Source organism: Hemicordylus capensis, chromosome 13, assembly GCF_027244095.1.
Source record: "Hemicordylus capensis ecotype Gifberg chromosome 13, rHemCap1.1.pri, whole genome shotgun sequence".
Taxonomy (NCBI): Eukaryota; Metazoa; Chordata; class Lepidosauria; order Squamata; family Cordylidae; genus Hemicordylus; species Hemicordylus capensis.
The window spans coordinates 12955061-12972916 of NC_069669.1; the positions used below are offsets into that span (position 1 = coordinate 12955061).

Genomic DNA, 17856 nt, shown 5'->3' on the forward strand with positions numbered 1-17856 from the left:
AAGGAATTAAGGGAACAAAGTATAGACAAGACAAACTGGAACACAGACATGGTTGAAATTCAAGAGCACACTATCTACAGCCAGCAAAGTTGCAAACAGGAACTGAGCAATGAGAGACTGTTGAATATATATGACTCAAGAGAACCAGCAGCCAATCAGGCTACCCTGAGTCAGCAGTTTGGCTTTCTTTCTTGTGATCTCCTGCACCTGTATGAGTCCCACTGAGCCTGCCTCTTGAGACGTCATCTCAATATAGGTGAAATCCCAGGCTCCTCCTCATCAGAAGTCATGTCTGGCAGCTGTTGCAAATCCTCAGCTCCAGAGTGTGGTTTCTCTGCCAAATCCTGTGGTTGTGCCTCTAAGCCATCACTAGCAGGTGAGTCCTCCTGCTCTGAATCTTCTGAGTCAGAAGTCTGAGCCCTAAGTGGCTTGGGCAAAGGGCATATAAGAGGGTGCCTTATGGTTCAGGACCCACACTGTTTATTAACATTTTCTGCAGAAGTTCACCTCTGGCTGTCTCCAGCATCTGGTGATGATTCCAGCTGGGATATTTCCCATAGCTGCCCTGTGGCTGGGGAACAAAGTCCCTGTTGTAAGAGTTTCCTCATCTCTAGCAGGTTTCTCTAGCATCCCTACCCCTGCAAAGGGTCACTGTTTAAAAATGCTGATTCTCTTGTATTTAGTGGGAGGAGAGCAACTAGCTCTATCCAGCCCCAGCACAGCATCCCTCCAGTGGCAGTTGCTGGTATTTACCTTATGTTTCTTTTTAGATTGTGAGCCCTTTGGGGAGAGGGAGCCATTCTATCTATCTATCTATGTAAAATGCTTTGGGAACTTTTGTTGAAAGATGTTATATAAATATTCGTTGTATCTGTATTCATTTTTAAAAAGCACTCGAGAAGCATTTATTCCATCAAGTCTTTGATCAGCGTTAAGTTAGTCTTTCTTATTATTCTGCTGTTTTTAATTGTTGTTTAAAATTTGTAACTTTCTAATGTTTGGCTTTAATTGGTGTGAGGCAGTATAGAAATGTAATCAACCAACCAATATAATGTGTTGCCAGAACAGAGTTCCAGATCAAAATATAACAGCAGCAGTTTTTTGAATCCAGCTGTGCAAATTTTAGGATTACCATGTCTTTCTTTAATTTGGCCTTCCTAGAAGGGAGGAGAGCTGGTCTTGTGGTAGCAAGCATGACTTGTCCCCTTTGCTAAGCAGGATCTACTCTGGTTGCATATGAATGGGAGACTTCATGCGTGGACACTATAAGACCTTTCCCTTAGGGGTTGGGGTTGCTCTGGGAAGAGCACTTGCCTGACTGCTTGCCAAAGGTTCCAAGTTACCTCCCTGGCAGCATCTCCAAGCCAGGGCTGAGAGAGACTCCTGCCTGCAACCTTGGAGAAGCCGCTGCCAGTCTGTGTGTAGATGATACTGACCTAGATGGACCAATGGTTTGACTCGGTATATGGCAGCTTCCTATGTTCCTTTGAGTTCTGTATGTCCCACCTAATACCTAAACAGATCACACATAACTATTGGCATTTAGATTTTCTAAATCTGAACAAGAGGGGGACAAGCATCCTTGGGTGACTTTTGATGGAACCTGAGATGGGGACTCAACTTTGGGACAGAAGAACATAAGAAGAGCCCCGCTGGATCAGGCCGTATCTAGTCCACTATCCTCTTTCACACAATGGTCCCCCAGATGCTTCTGAGAAGCCCACAGGCAAGACGTGAGGGCATGCCCTCTCTCTTGATCTTGCTCCCCTGAAAATATGGGACAGCACAGACCAGTTTGCGGTTGAAACAGTCCTCCATGAACTGGGATGGTTCATGCAGTTCGATTGTGAGCCACTTCAAACCAGTTTGAACTGGTTTGTCAGTTCGACTGGCCTAGTGGATTGGTCTGGCTGAACCAATTCAGGAAGCAGCAGTTCAGTACAAATTCGGACCGAAGGTCCATGTGTGGTCCATGCACACACCTACCTGCAACTGGTATTTAGAGGCATCTTACCTCTGAGGCTGCGACCACCAACTCAGACATCACATAATGAGCCCCACAATGCCATTTGCAGCTAAACAGTTCCTGTAAAATGACAGCAACACCATCATTCCAAAAATCACAGTTAATTTTCTTTCTGGGTGCAGTTTTTAAAAACTATATATTATCTATGTGTATACTTTGAAGAGTGTGGTCGTTCCAGGATTGTGACTAATTTTGTCTGAGTTTTGCTTTATTCGTTTTCTGTTTTCCATGGAGGGGGAGATAATTAAATCAGGTCTGCCTCTGTGCCACTTTTATAAAGCAGAAAAGAATATAAGGATCCCCAGTGCACTTAAATTTTTTTAATTCATTTTCCTTTTACCCTGGCTGAAGAAGGAGTCAAATGTTTAAATGCAATATGACATATGGCTGTTCATTATTTATACATTCTGTAGCAGACTATAAATTTTACTTTCGACATATATTGAAGCACCAAAGCCATTTTGGTTACAAACACATGTATCATTGTTACAGTTATTAGTCTAAATACAATGACACCAAAAATTCTACATCAAAACCTTTAAAATCTATTATAATTGATGGCTGCTACATAACTTATGTCTGATTTTATTAAAGGGGTTTCATGATTGTTGATATCTTTGGAACGTGATATTGCGAGCTGTGAAAAAAGTTAAAGGTGTCAGGGGCGGCGGGAGAGCCAGCTACAGAAAACAGAGCTGGTCTGGTGGTAGCAAGCATGAATTGCACCCTTTACTAAGCTGGGTCTGCCCTGATTTGCATTTGAATGGGAGACGATGAGGCTATTCACATGAGCATGAGAAACTGGGATAAGGGAGCCAAGCCTGGTCTTGCATGCTCATGTGATCCACCGGGATTGTGCCTGATCCAGGTGAAGGAGCGAGTACTTCTGTAACCGCATTTTTTTGGATCGTTTGTCTGCTGTGGCTGCTTCCAGCTGCTATGGCCAAACTCGGGGGGATGGGGGATCCCCGTAATGCACTGTGCGTTCATGTGCATTATTGGGGATTGGGGGCAGGGTGCCACACGGTGTTGCTTCCCTGTACCCGACCCCCAGAGTGGCTGAGCGAGCCACGGGGGAAGTTGCCGCTTGTCAGGGTGGGCGATCTGCCTGCCCAGGGAAGGGAAATTGATTGTCTGTGGAGATAGTACGTCAAACCCGCTCTCCCCACAGACCTCCGAGGAGCTCTTCTCACTGATGGTGTGAAGAGCTCCTACATGTGTGAGCACTATGAGATCTTCCCCTGAGGGAATGGGGCCACTCTGGGAAGAGTACCTGCATGCTTGCATGCAGAAGGTTCCAAGTTTCCTCCCTGGCATCTCCTAGATAGGTCTCCATCTAGCTCAGGGTTGTCTTCACAGACTGGCAGCGCCTTCCCCAAGGTTGCAAGCAGGAGTCTCTCCCAGCCCTATCTTACAGATGTTGCCAGAGAGGGGACGTGGAAACTTCTGCTCTTCCAAGAGTGGCTCCATCCCCTAAGGGGAAGATCTTCCAGTGCTCACACATGTAGCCCATAACCTTGGAGGAGCCACTGCTAGAGAGTACTGAGCTAGATAGACCAATGGTCTGACTTAATAGAAGGGCAGTTTCCTTTGTCCCTATGTCAGCCCGATACATAGGGCTGAATCTCTCTCAGCCCTATGTAAGATTGTCATTGGTGTTCAGCCGTAGGCACCTTTCAGGTGATTAGTGGTCTCATGAAACAGCCCCTCAGGGTCTTGTGCCCTGGGTGGAGTCTGGGAATGAACCACTTTGGGGGCGCTGTTCAGTTCACCCACTCAGAACCTTGCAATGTGGAGGGGTGGTGACCTGGACAGCTTCCTCCTTGACCTGCTTCATAAAGTGGCCCTAGTTTACATCCATACGTGCTTGTCCTGTCTTTGTTCGTGGCTCCTGGTGCAATTGGTAACACTGGAGAAATTTCTCTGCGGTATGCCCTGCTTTGCATGATCTTACAAGTATAACATTCCACTTGCATATACTTAATCCAGCAACAACCTGAGCTAATACAATCTTGTTGAAAGTCAGCATCTTGAGGTTAACACTTTTCTTCACTTTCGAAAATCATTGATGAAGCTTGCTCTCTTTTCTTGGTCTGTGGAAATGATTAAAGCACTGAGTGCATACGCCTGGGCCAGCAAGGAAAAAAGAGCCAGGAATTTGCTCTGTACTAAAATAGTTTGATGTTAATCTGGGCTCATTCGACTCCATTACTACAAGGTCATGGTGCAAACCAGCATGTCTAATCCAATGAGATAGAAAGAGACATGTCTCCTGAGCCCAATCAAAGACCTGAAACCGAACTTCAAAGACAGCCCTGAGTTGCAAGCTCTCAAATGCTGTAGTAGGTACAGGTTTGCTAACTGGAGGGGAGGTGGGGGTGGGGGGGCATTTAGAAATCCAGGTTGTGCTGTTCAGGACCTAGAGAGATATTAAAAGAATTTACATGATCATTAATTGGGTAGAACAAGCTCTCGACTCTGCTTTGGGAGTTGTGTGTGCTCCTGAATTTCGAGTGTGTGTTAACAAAAATCTAGGTAGGAGGGTGGGCGTGCTCATCTGTGCACTGGTAAGGATGGCACTTGTACACAGAATTTTAATGAGTGGGGGTGTGCAAAAATTGAATTTTCAGATTTGATTCAGAAACTGGCCAATTCAAATTAAAATCAAATTAGTACGAAAGGTTGATTCAATTTGAATTTGAATAGATTCTGTTCAAATTTGAATCTATTCAACCTATTTTGGTGCCTTTTTGACCAATCAGGGCACAGGAATGATTTTTTAAAGGTGTCAAAATGTCCCTAAACAGTTGTTGAATTGGTTCAAATATATTTGAATTCAAATCTGGCCAATTCAATTCAAAATTGAATTGCATCGCATCGTGTTTTTAGAGGTGATGCAATTTGAATTTTTTGAATCAGCCAGATTTGAGTAGAACTGATCCAAATTCAAATCAATTAGCACATCCCTATTAATGAGGCAGAAGGAAAAGATGTCCTATCCGGTTCCCATCTCCCAGATAATCACTCCCCACTTTTCCTACATAGCACATCCTCTTTCTGCTAGCACATGTTCAATATTTGGGAGCATGCATAGGTCCCGAATTTGGGTATGATGCCAATTAACAATCATGTGATCCACCTCATTGCAAATCATCATGTCCAGTCTCACTGGCTGACATCCAGACCGACAAACTGCTTATGCAACAAGCAAAGTTGCACCAATGAAAGGACATCTCATGGTTGCGCTAAAGCAAGGGGATTTATGGAATGGCGCTATTTCACTCCTTTGAGGAAGAGCGGGATAGAAATGTAAAAAATTAAATTGAATAAGTGCACTATTAGGATGTGAGCCTAAGAGAGCTGGTCTTGTTGTAGCAAGCGTGACCTGTCCCCCTAAGCTAAGCAGGGCCTGCCCTGGTTGCATACAAAAGGGAGACTAGAAGTGTGAGCTCTGTAAGATATTCCCTTCAGGGGATGGAGCCACTCTGGGAAGAGCATCTAGGCTCCAAGTTCCCTCCCTGGCAGCATCTCCAAGATAGGGCTGAGAGAGATTCCTGCCTACAACCTTGGAGAAGCCGCTTCTGTATAGACAATACTGAGCGAGATGGACCTCTGGTCTGACTCAGTAAATGGCAGCTTCCTATGTTCCTATGTTTCTCATGAGCAGCCTAGTCCAGGCTAGGGTACCTCAGCCAGGGTTAAGCTGCTCGCGTGCAGCACCAGGATCCAGGATGCCCACCCACCTATTAACCCTACTTTTAAGCCAGGCCTCTAGCTGGGGTTAAGGGCACCCTTAACCCTTGCACCCAGATTGTGTATGTGCTCAGGCTGCTTGCAGAGACAGGCACCTAAAGCTCATCTCACTGTGCTTTGTGGGATATCCAGAGGCCAGGATGCTGTTCAGCTGGGCAGAGGCAAGTTGGCAATCCTCTCTCCCCCCACCCCACCTGCCTGGTGTTGGGAATAGCCTCTTTGTCTGCAAATTCTAGAGCTAAGCCAAAATCCCTCTCCCATTTTGCCACCCCATTGTCTACAAATGAACTGGCAAATGGGAGGGGGATTTTGGCTTAGCTCCATAATCTTTTGTGTGTGTCTGTGCCAGCTGATTTCTGCTTTTGTTCTTCTAAAGAAATGTGTTACTCTTGGATTGTTTTTGAGGTCCATATTGTTAGCTGCCTTAAGTTTTCTTGAAATAGAAAGGCGGGATAGAAATTCTTTATTTTATTTTATTTTTTTTAAAAAAAATAACACAAACCCACACACACGTAAATAAATAGTGTGAAATGGCTGTTTGAGCATCTCTGCCTTTTGCCCTTGTGAAATCATCTACAAGTCCTCCATGCAAGAGAAGCAGAACAAAACAACACAGAGAACCTGAAAGAAAAGCAGATTATGCTCTGGGTATTTCAAAAGTTCCAAAGGGGGTGGGGCGGGGAATGAAAGCAAGCATTTAAGAAGATATTTTTGTTCTGTCTTTATACATCAGAAGAAAGTGGGGGCAGGGAGGGCGTGAGGCGAGTCTGCTTCCCTTTGGGGGTCACCTTGAAAGTAACGGAATGGAAAATGAAAAGGAGGTTTGTTTAACTCTGTTGTCTGACCTGTTCGAATGGCTGAGGAAGGCAAGAGAGCTTTGATTCCTCATGTGTTCCTCCCCCCCTGCCCTATATTTGCTCAGTAGTTAAGTATAAAGCACTAAACCTAACTCAATCTAGCCCTGCAGTAATTTCCCATAAACGGCCACCTGGGTAAATAACACTTTGAACAGGGTTTCGCAAGTACCTCAACACCTTAATATGGACACCTTAATATGCCTGGGGTTATTTTTCAGCCCAGGCATTACATTACATATGTGTTACATGCTAAATATGTAGCATAGTAAAAAAAAAAAAAAAAAGGAAAGCCTGTATGGATGGGCGGGTTCCCTCAAGATCAGATTGGCTTGGCTTGGAATAAGCCAAGATACTTTCCTCCAGACTCAGAAATAGCTCCGCTGATTACTGAGCCCACTCATCTACCTGACTCGGAAACCTCCTCACACCCAACATGCCCTGACTGGAGCCCACAATTTCCCCCCCCCCCAAAAGCCTCCATAAGAGCAACATTGTGAGTTCTTCCTCACAACCAGCATCTTGTGGATAGGAGAGGGTTGAGTTTGGTGCAAACCTCTCCCACCCAAAGCCTGCCTAAGTGGGTAGCCTAGGTTTTGGACCCACACTTTAACCAAGGTAGGACAAAAAACCTTGCTGTCCTTTCTCCACTTTTGATCATGTGGGCAGAGGTGCATCTAGGTAATTTTGGAGCCTGGACCTAATGGCCTTTGGAGGCTCCCCTACCCTGCAAATTAAGCATCATCATGCCCTCAACTCCTGCCTGTAGGCTTCCAGTGGCATCTGGTGGGCCACTGCATGAAACAGGATGCTGGACTAGATGGGCCTTGGGCCTGATCCAGCAGGGATGTTCTTATGTTCTTAAGTTTTGCCAGGCAACCACACTACCTAGGACAGACTAAGGAGGACGGGGGGGGGGGGGGGCAGGGGCTGTGGAGACCTTGGACTTCAGCCTGGAAGTCCAGGCGTAAGAGCGCTTCTGTGTGGGGGTGATCAGAACCACTTCTGCAGCACCTGGGAGCTGGCAGTCATGTTTACAAGTGAGTCCAGGGCAAAGAGGGGTCCAGGAGAGGCAGGCTGCTGCACGGCTGAGGGCTGCCTTTCTACTACTCATGCAGTGCATTGTGGGATAGGGAGGCCTTCCTCCTCCCAATCCCGCATCAGGAGTCTACTGCTGCATCGGTCATGAGTGGCGGAGCTCGGAGGAGTCCCTGATCATCGGGGAGAAGGCAGGTAGGCTCTTGCCTTCCCCCAGCGCACCCCCTTGTGGTGGTGTGAATGACCTTTATGTCTCCTGTCCAGGGCCTGACCCCATCCAGGCCAGCTTCGATTCAACAAGGTTGCTTGATCACAAGCCTTCAGCCCTTTCCCTCGAAATGATGCTTGCTCTGCCAGATTCTCTGCAATGGGTCACTTTAGAGGGAGCTGCAGGCAGCCGCCTTTATTCTAATGTTACACCCAAAAAAACATTAGAATTATGAAAGACAGTAAAACCAGAAAATCTCACAGTTTAGGGAAAACTTAACATATGTCTCATAACTCCAGGGCACAATGGGGCATCCTTTTAACTATCTCCTTAATGCTCACAATTGGAGGTCGGTGTTAGAGGACATATGTTGCTTTTTCTTCATAACCATGGATTTTCGGGCTGCTGCGACTTTCTTGTAAAACCTTAATCTTCTTTTAATGCAGTGCGCTGGGTTTCCTGTATTAATAATCTTTTATCCCTTGTTAAATTTCATTATTAAAAATGACAGAACCGTATCTCTCATCGTGGAAACAATACCTGGGCTAGGACCAAGGCTTGCAGAGGAACAGATAAGGCCAAAGTTAAGGAGAACTGGTCTTGTGGTAGCAGGTATGAATTGTCCCCTTTGCTAAGCAGGGTCTTCCCTGGTTTGCATTTGAATGGGAGATATGTGAGCATCGTGATAGATTCCCCTTAGGGATGGAGCCATTCTGGGAAGAGCAGAAAGTTTCAAGTTCCCTCCCTGGCAGCATCTGTAAGATAGGGCTGAGAGAGATTCCTGCCTGCAACCTTGGAGAAGCCGCTGCCCGTCTGTGAAGACACTACTGAGCTAGATGGAGTAATAGTCTGACTCAGTAGAAGGCAGTTTTGTATGTTCCTGTGTAATCACACTTTTAAGTGCTGATGATTCCAATGAGAGGCTTAAGAACATCCTTAGATCTTCCCAATTGAAAATGAAGTGAATTATCAAGAGTTTGACTTGAGCTGGACTATGCCTATGGATTTTATACTTTGTGCAAAACTACTGGCCAAAGTTGTGGTAACGCTACCCTTACACAAGGGTGTGCAAGTGCACAAAGCTAGGAAGTTGCACCTGCCAAAGGTGTGGAGCTGGCTACTTGTGCTTAGTCTGAAACTTGTGCATTTGCTCCAGTCCACTCCACTATCCAGGAGTGAGAATGTTCACCCCAGGGTTTAGTTTGCTTATCAGTATGGACTAAATGACGATGGCTTATGAAGTCGTTCCACGCACACCATTCTGAGCATTGCTTTGTAAAACAGCTGTCTGCAAGTCACCCAATATCTTGGTTTCAAATCACTTGGGGAGATTTTCCAGGACATGGTCTGTTGTGATCGAAATGTTGTCGCAATACTCTCAAAGCTAATCCGACATGCAGGGAGACCTATCTTTTCAGAACTGAAACGAAAACTCTCTTTGAGGAAAAAGACGTATCAGATCTCATTGCCCCTGAGGACATTTTTAATTAAAACATGCTGTGTTTTGTATGATTTTTATTTAACCTTCCTATCAAGTAACAGCTTGAGATGTGCTCTTCTGCTTATTCCTCTTCTTCTTCTTTTTCCTCTTCATGGTTTTCATGTTATGGTGTTCCCTCCCCCGCTTCTTTTCACTTCAGTTTGTCAAAGCAACTGAACAGGACCCATTCAAGTCCCCATGCCTTGAAAAACTTTCGTTCCTGAAGCATCTTCAGAACTGGTGAAAACAGGAGACCAGATATGAAACCCTACAGATGATAACCAAAGGGACTCAGGATATAATGAAGTGATCCTCACGATCGCTTGAGGAGGCTACCCTCTTTTGTTGGGAGGAAGCCCGGAAGTGTTTACCTCCCCGCAGACAATTGCAGCCAGGGTTATGGGCGGGCAGATCAGCAGTGCAGACAAGCATCAGCTCTCCTGCCATCCGCCCATGCCTGACCTGCGTACTGTGCATGTACGCAGTGCATTTCTGGACTCCCCTCTCCCTCCTCCCCCCTCCCCAAGTTTGGTAGGCACACGACCCAGTAACCCATTTGAGGGCATTACCCCCCAAATTTTGGCATACTCGTGCCCAAAACCCAGGAGGTAGCCCACCTCCTATTTATTGCAGACCCAGATAGTATCTCTACAGGCTAATATGGGAGTGAGCTGGGTATGTCCGCTTAGTCCTGATTTCTTTCCCTGCCCCGCTGAGTCCTGACTTCCAGCTCTGGACCACCCTGCAGTAAGCCGCTTACAGCTGAGCTCTGCTACCTTCTGAAAGTCTGGTGTTGGCTGAAGAATACAATTTTGGCTCTCTGTCATAACAAAAACCATACCCAGCAGAGAAGAGAGGATTCGTGAATACCATTCACCTTAGGTTAGCTGCATCCTACTGATTCAGTTAATTTTTTCACAAACAGAGACCTGGAGATTCATGTTCTTTGGCACAATCCCAGTTTCTTCTTACAGTTCTGTCTCGTCCAGGAGGAAACCTGTCAAAGGCAGACCTGCGCTGGCATGAAAACCCCGCTGTCAATTTTGCATGATGATAAAGCACCCAATGAACTGAACAACCTTGCATATATATTTTTCTTTTTCTTTGGGTTGCTTCCCCCCCCAGTATGGCCTCATTTCACTCCCAAACATAAACATATTCCCTTTAAAATATATCTTCAAAGTATACTTGAGTGCTTGCCCTTTGGGGACTTGACATATCAAAAGAAACTTGCTGACATAAACTGGTATGGGGAGTTTGATCTATTCTAATATATGATTTTAATGTTTCTCATTTTCCTGGCTTGCCAACTCACATCTATCATACATTGTCACATTTAAGTTTCCTAAATTACTGCTTTTAACTTCTTTTGTCACTTCTTTGCCAAAGAGATATATTCTAAAGCTCTGCTATTCTCCCCCACCATGATTGTATCTTAATATTAATAGGTTGGGAGAAAATGGAAAATTTCACTCACTTAAGGAGGCAGCCATTTTTTTGATAGGGTTTTGGAGATTCAGGATTGTCCTGCTTCTCAAATCCGAGGCTCAGTTTCATATCTGGGCACATAAAATGAAATTCAGTGTGGCAAATCAAACAACAGAACGGATAGAGAGAGGAGCTTCCCTGAGCATTTTAATTATGGAATCAGTAAACAAAAAGAATGACTAATACATCTACTTTTCAAATGGAGAGACAATACAGTTTGTGTTGTCTGAACAGGGTGGAGAAAGAAAGGTGAATTCTATATTTGATAGCGGATCAAACAATATGGACGTGTTGTAAAATCTCTTGAGGAACACAAGATGCCTGTCTTTAATCCACTTTTAAAAACTCTCCAAATCTCTGAAAATGTCCACATTTCTTCTTTTATTTCTCACAATTTTACTCTCGCAGCTACAGTCAAGGTACACAACTGGAAGGTAAGCATCGAGGTGAATCTGAAGGATTCTCCTTGGATAAAATCTAGGCCTGTGTCAAGCGTCAGGAAATTCCAAAGCAACCCCAGATCCCTTTTAATTCTCTTAAAGGTTCCCCTCCCCTCCTAATTCCTAATCTGTTGGATTAGGAATTAATCAGATTAGGAATCTGTTACCCTCTTTGGCACCTGTTCTCCTATGAAACACAACAACCACAGTAGATCACAAAAATGTAGCTTTCCTGTAGGCAAGGTCCAATTTGATTTTGACTGGCTGTGTTATCTCTTTGGGGGGAAATAGTCCACCTTAACCTGAGTCAGCCTAATTTGAGTCTGTGAGAGCTCACCCATCACTCGTACGTAGCTGCCATCTCTCCTGTATTGACTCAACTAGACTTTGCTTAATATATCCCTTGACAAAAAGTACGCTCTGGGACGAATGCCTTAATAATGATACAATCTCTCAGTTCTATCCCAACTTGACCATAGCCATTACTTTGTTAAAGATAAGCCTTATACGTTTCAGAGTTAGCTAAAAACCATCCTTTCTACACTTGAAGAGAAGATCTCTGAGCTAAAGAAGCTACTCAACTCCCATTTAACTTGCACTTCCATTAAAATGTTACTTTTGCTATTCACCACTGCCAAATTTAAAGCAACACAAGGAACATTTGTTCCTCCATGCCATGAGGCACCAGGGTTAGCCATTCATCTTAACCTTCCATTTGGAGGCCTAACCTAATTTTGACTCAATTAACGCAATGCTGTTTGGTATTTTTCACAGGGCAAATGCAAATAAATACGGTAATCCATCATGGGACATTTGTCTTAATTAGCATGATGTTCACGGGGTGATTGCGAGCATCCCAAATCAAAGTGTACTTCTGAACTGAGGGTCATCACAAGAAATTGCTTGGGAAAGGTAATTGTCCAGGTCCTGAAGCTTCTTTAAATTAAACGCAAATTATGTTACAATAGATGTGCATATAATTTGCAACATTCTTTTGGTGCATTATAGGATATCCAAATGCAGGACATTTCAAGGTGCCACTGTTAGTTACCCTCTTATTTAATGCCATCATTAGAGCCAGGTTTCTAGGGTGAGAGGTCATAGGGACATAGGAAGCTGCCATATACTGAGTCAGACCATTGGTCTATCTAGATCAGTATTGTCTACACAGACTGGCAGCGGCTTCTCCAAGGCTGCAGGCAGGAGTCTCTCTCAGCCCTATCTTGGAGATGCTGCCAGAGGGGCAACTTGGAACCTAGATGCTTTTCCCAGAGCAGATCCATCCCCTGAGAGGAATATCTTACAGTGCTCACATGTAGTCTCCCATTCAAATGCAACCAGGGCAGACCCTGCTTAACTAAGGGGCAAGCCATGCTTGCTACCACAAGACCAGCTCTCCTCTCTAGTCCAGTCCTGGGAATCAAACCAACCTGGAAACCACACTAAACTGAATATTCCTAATGAATCTGCCTTATCTTGAGTAAGAGCCTTAGCACTGTCCACATCTAGGATGTAGGAAACTGTCTTGTACCAAGTCAGACCATTGGTCCATCTAGTTCAGTATTGCCTACCCAGACTGGCAGCAGCTTCTCCAAGATTACAGGCAGGAGTCTCTCTCAGCCCCATCTTGGAGATGCTCCCAGGGAGGGAACTTGGCACTCTCTGCATGCAAGTAGACTCTCCTGTAGAAACTCTCCTGTAGGGATGTGTGAATCAATTACGATTCAAATCAAATTGGCCAGGTTCAAATTTGAATTGATTTGAATCAATTTGACGACAGTTTAAGGACATGTTGGCATTTTAAAAAACACACACACTCACACATTCAGGCACCCTGGTTAGTTTTTTTTTAAAGCACCAATATAGGTAGGTAGGTTGATTGATTGATTTAGAATACTTCTATACTGCCCAAAACTTGAGTCTCTGGGTGGTTTACAGTTAAATCAATTAAATTTGAACCAATTTGGATTGAATCCGCCTGTTTCAGGCACATCTGATCCAAATTCAAATCAAATTGGGCAGTTTCAACTCAGATTTGAATCAAATCTGAAAATTCCATTTATCCACATCCCTTCTCTCCTGGGTTCCAGAGAAGCCCTACATAGAGCTACCAGGAAGTGAACCTGGGACTTATATCATGCTACATCCACAAGGATACACTGTCAAATTATGTTGCCCTTCTGTAATGGCCCATAATGCAACAGGGAGCAGAGCTGCCATCTCCGAAAACAGCAGCTGCTTTGTAACTGCTGGAAAGTCATTCCAGCCTACATCCAACTGAACAATCTGAGAGAGACTGAAGCCACAATTAACTTCCATTCTTTTTTCTGTTGAACGGCCAGCAGCCCAGAAATATTTCAACATGACTGGGAGTTAGATTTTCCTTTCCTTTCCTGGCCTTTTCATAACGGCCCCTAGTTCAACCCAGTTGAAAAAAATGCTATCTCAGCAGCAAAGTTAGATAATTCTCATTTAAGGCTCAGACATGATCATCGTCTCTCAGTTGTCGGGGAGTATTCGGCCAGAGATTGGTGATGTGGTGTCCCTCTTGGCAGAATGTCACTCTATTTTTAGTGGTAGGCTGTCTCCCCATTTTCATCCGCTTCCTGAAAGCAACAACACACAGAAATAAGATCAGGGCAAACGGAGGCTAATGTCAAGTTGAGCAGGAAGGACCTAAGGATGCCAGGAAACTTTCCGAGAAATTTCAGTCCTTTTACCTACACTTTTCATTTTGCATAGATTTCTTGGGATGTTTCTCCTGAGCAGGGACAGCCTCCGTTTATTGCTGCTTGTGCACACCGTCAAGAAAAACTGGCTGCAGACCCCCTTATAGATGGGTCAAGTCTATAATCTTTGATATTTGCATCTCAAATATCTGGAACAGCCATCAGCATGAATTACTGAAGTCACGTATCGTGCACACTGCCTCCTGACATACTGACTGATATTGTTGCCCCCATGGAAAAAAGAAACCCTGGTCATCAGTCAACAAAAATTGCAGGGATCATCCTGTCCAATCAATTGAATGACAATCGTTTGTATGGTCCAGTTCAGCTGTAATACGGAACCAAGGGTCCAATGGACCAGGGGTTCCCCCGCCCCTGGCATGCTTACTTGTCTGAATTTGGACATAAGCACTGGCCTTCTCTCTGCAGTCTGCAAGGCAGTGGAACTGGCTACTTGGCGTCCTCAGTTGAATGATGGACAGCCATGGCAGCCAGTCAGGATGGAGAGAGGAAGGAGCTTTCTTCCCTCCACTCTGGTCCTGGGGAAGGCTGCCTCCACTACTGAATTCGGACATAACAGAGGCAGCCACAAATTGGAGGCCCGAACAGCGAACCGTACTACAAGCAGAGAGTTCAAATTGTAATTTGGTGAGTGAGTTCGGGTACAAACGGGTTTCCTGCTTTTGGACATTCATATTTGGGGACCTCTGGATGCTGTGCCTCTGATTCCCCATTACGTCTGAACCCGGCATATGTGTTAGAGTTTCCTGTGGCATGGACTCTGCTGCACACTGCCCCTGGTGGTGACTTGCTGCACTGCAGCATTTTTGTGCTTCCAAGCCCTCTTCTGTCCCTGCTCTGTGAACCTGCCCTTTATTTGCGAACACCCCCAAAGGATGGGGATGTTCGGTCCAGCACCTAACGGGGGGTGTTGGTCTGGCGCTGGACCATTGAACCGGACAGGTAATTGTAATCTATTAATAAAGTGGCCCTAGTTCATCCAACCACATGTGTTTTGTCGTTATTGGGTCTGAGTGTGCAAGAGAGATTCACCTTCTATCCTGTGCTTGCTAATACTGACCAACAGCATGTCCTGCAAAACAAAGTCCATTGCTTTGTGCATCACATCCAAGAAGCTCGTGAAGGGTTTCCATGGCTGTGTTCTTTATTGCCTTGGCATACCACCCAAATTTAAATTTAAAATTGCCCTTCGCAGCCGGCATGGCTGTATTTAAAACCAAGTCTGTCCTCATCAGGAAGTGACATTTTGGGAGTGTGATGATTCTCGGAGGGGTTAATTCATAATTTATTCAGAGGATAAAAAGGAACTTCTGTCTTAAAGTCAACAGCTGAATCTTTTAGCAGTATCGGGGGGAAATTAAACTGGAGAAAAATGACACTTGTGTGGATTTTTGGATTCTGTCCGAGGCTAGTAAGTGGGCTTTTGGTTTTTTTTTTTTGGTTTTTTTTAGAAGCTATTTTTAGAAGCTATTGCATCTTCTGTAAATTGTAGGCGCAGGGAGGTGATGTTCTTTGCAAAGCAGAGACCAATATGGAGGTATAAACGTATGTGTCCTGGAAAGCCAGTAGGCTTGACTAGGACTTTCAGATTCGTATATGGGAGGCTAAGCTTAATATCCCTCCTCAGCAATAAAGCTCATGTGTAACCCTGGACCAATCACAATCTCACAGCCTAACGAACCACAAAGGTTGTCATGAGGATAAAATTGGCATGGAGAACCTTGTACGCCACCCTGAGCTCTTGGGGGGGAAAGTAATATAATGAGCATAGGAATATAGGAAACTGCCTTCTACCGAGTCAGACCATTGCTCTATCTAGCTTAGTAGTGTCTACCCAGACTGGCAGCAGCTTCTCCAAGTTTGTGAGCAGGAGTCTTTCTCAGCCCTGCATTGAAAATGCCAGGAAGGGATTCTGGAACCCTCTGCCTGCAAGCGTGCAGATGGTCTTCCCAGAGCGGCCCCGTCCCCTAAAGGGAATATCTTGCAGTGCTGCTCAGACACATAGTTTCCCATTCAAATGCAAACCATAGTAGACCCTGCTTAGCAAAGGGGACAATGCATGTATGCTTCCACAACACTAGCTCTCCTCTTTCCAGACCAGTCAGTGCAATCATTGTGTGTATTGATCACACGGACTGTGCCCACCACCATCTTATCGAAGCCCATTTTATTTCCAAAGGATTGACCTTCTTAAAGCCCACTCGTGTCCACCCTTGCTCACAGGTATGTAGGGGTTAGAATCCAGGTGTTCTAGTTTAAGCCCAACACTCTGAACACTTGAGTAGGGGTTCACAATAAATTGTGGCTGGGGATGATGGGAGTTGTAGTTCATCAACATCTGGAAGTCCACCTGCTGCACCCGCCTGACAAATAGCCAAGCCGCCAGCAATTATGAGGGGGATATTCAATATCTAAATTCGCAGAGATGGCTTTGGAGAATATCTTGATTTCACCATTAGAAGTTGTTTCCAATGCCTTTTTATAGGCTCACATAGGAAACTGCCATATACTGAGTCAGACCATTGGTCTATCTTGCTCAATATTGTCTTCACAGACTGGCAGCGGCTTCTCCAAAAGCAGGGTCACTAAAGCAGGGTTTCTCAACGTTGGGTCCCCAGATTGTTATTGGATTTCAACTCCCATAATCCCCAACCAACGGCCACTGGAGATGGGGATTATGAGAGCTGAAGTCCAGTAATATCTGGGGACCCAACGTTGAGAATCCCTGCACTAAAATAATTGAGTGCCATTTATAGAAGGCATATAAAGGAAAGGAAAGGCGGTGACCTCAAGTCAGTGTTGACTCCTGGCATCCACAGAGCTCTGTGGTTTTCTTGGTAGAATACGCAGCCCTTCTTTGTAAGTTCAAGGATGGGGGAAGACCCAAATATTCTATTTTGGATGATATGGAGCATCTATATCCATATTTTGGACGTAGACTGCCCTGAGCCATTTTTGGAAGAGTGGTATATAAATAAAACAAAGTAAAATAAAATAAAATACCAATCCCATCCATCCTGCCCACATCTCTATGAATCCAGGAAGGATATTATCTCTCTAGGATGCGATGCAAACCTCAAAGAAAATGGAAGGTCTTCTAATTGCTTTGTGCAGCGCCTTAAACCGATTTGAGGAAATACATGTTTTTGCTCCAGCCTTGAAGACTGCAATTCAGCAGAAACCTCACCATTTTATTACATTCCTCTTCCAGAACTTGAAGTGCCGTGATCAAGGAGGAGATTAAACTATTTCACAATGGAATAAACTCTTACTTTGGCTTGCAGATTGAAGCGGTGTGCTATCAAGGTAATCACAATCTCCTCCCCGCTCCCCGCGGCCACTGCCTGTGCTTTAATATTTAGATTCTTTTGCCTCTAGAGAACTTCTTTCAGTTTATCAGATTTACAAGAAGGGCGAGCCGGGAGATTTACTGAGTCAATACAGCTTGCTCAACTGCATTTCTCAGCCTGAGTTACCAGCACATTATGCTTTATAAATTAAACCAGACTGGCAAGATAAATGCAGAAGCAATGCACCACGATTTGTAAACAAGCTACACTCTGAAGTCAGATCAGGTTCTTTGGAGGCCAAAGGTGGATGTCTGGAAATCTGCCGCAAGTTGGGATCAGCAGAGCCCCCTTGGAAAGTTTTGCGAATGCAATCAAAACTTGTTGGGCTTCCCCTGGCTGTTATTCACCCATTTGGGAAATGCATTTCCAATTGGGTAAATAATATCAGCCAGTGCACCTAAGAACAGCCCTGCTGGATCAGGCCCAAGGCCCATCTAGTCCAGCATCCTGTTTCACACAGTGGCCCACC

General features: G+C 44.8%; 1 long non-coding RNA gene across 1 annotated transcript in view; it reads left to right on the top strand.

Moving 5' to 3' along the window:
- The first annotated feature begins 294 nt into the window (after window positions 1-294).
- LOC128336342 (uncharacterized) overlaps window positions 295-17856 on the top strand; it is a 31921-nt gene continuing 14359 nt past the window's right edge. Inside the window, exons 1-2 of the long non-coding RNA XR_008311922.1 lie at window positions 295-376; window positions 17249-17343. This is a non-coding gene — a long non-coding RNA (uncharacterized LOC128336342). The remainder of the gene's footprint in view (window positions 377-17248; window positions 17344-17856) is intronic.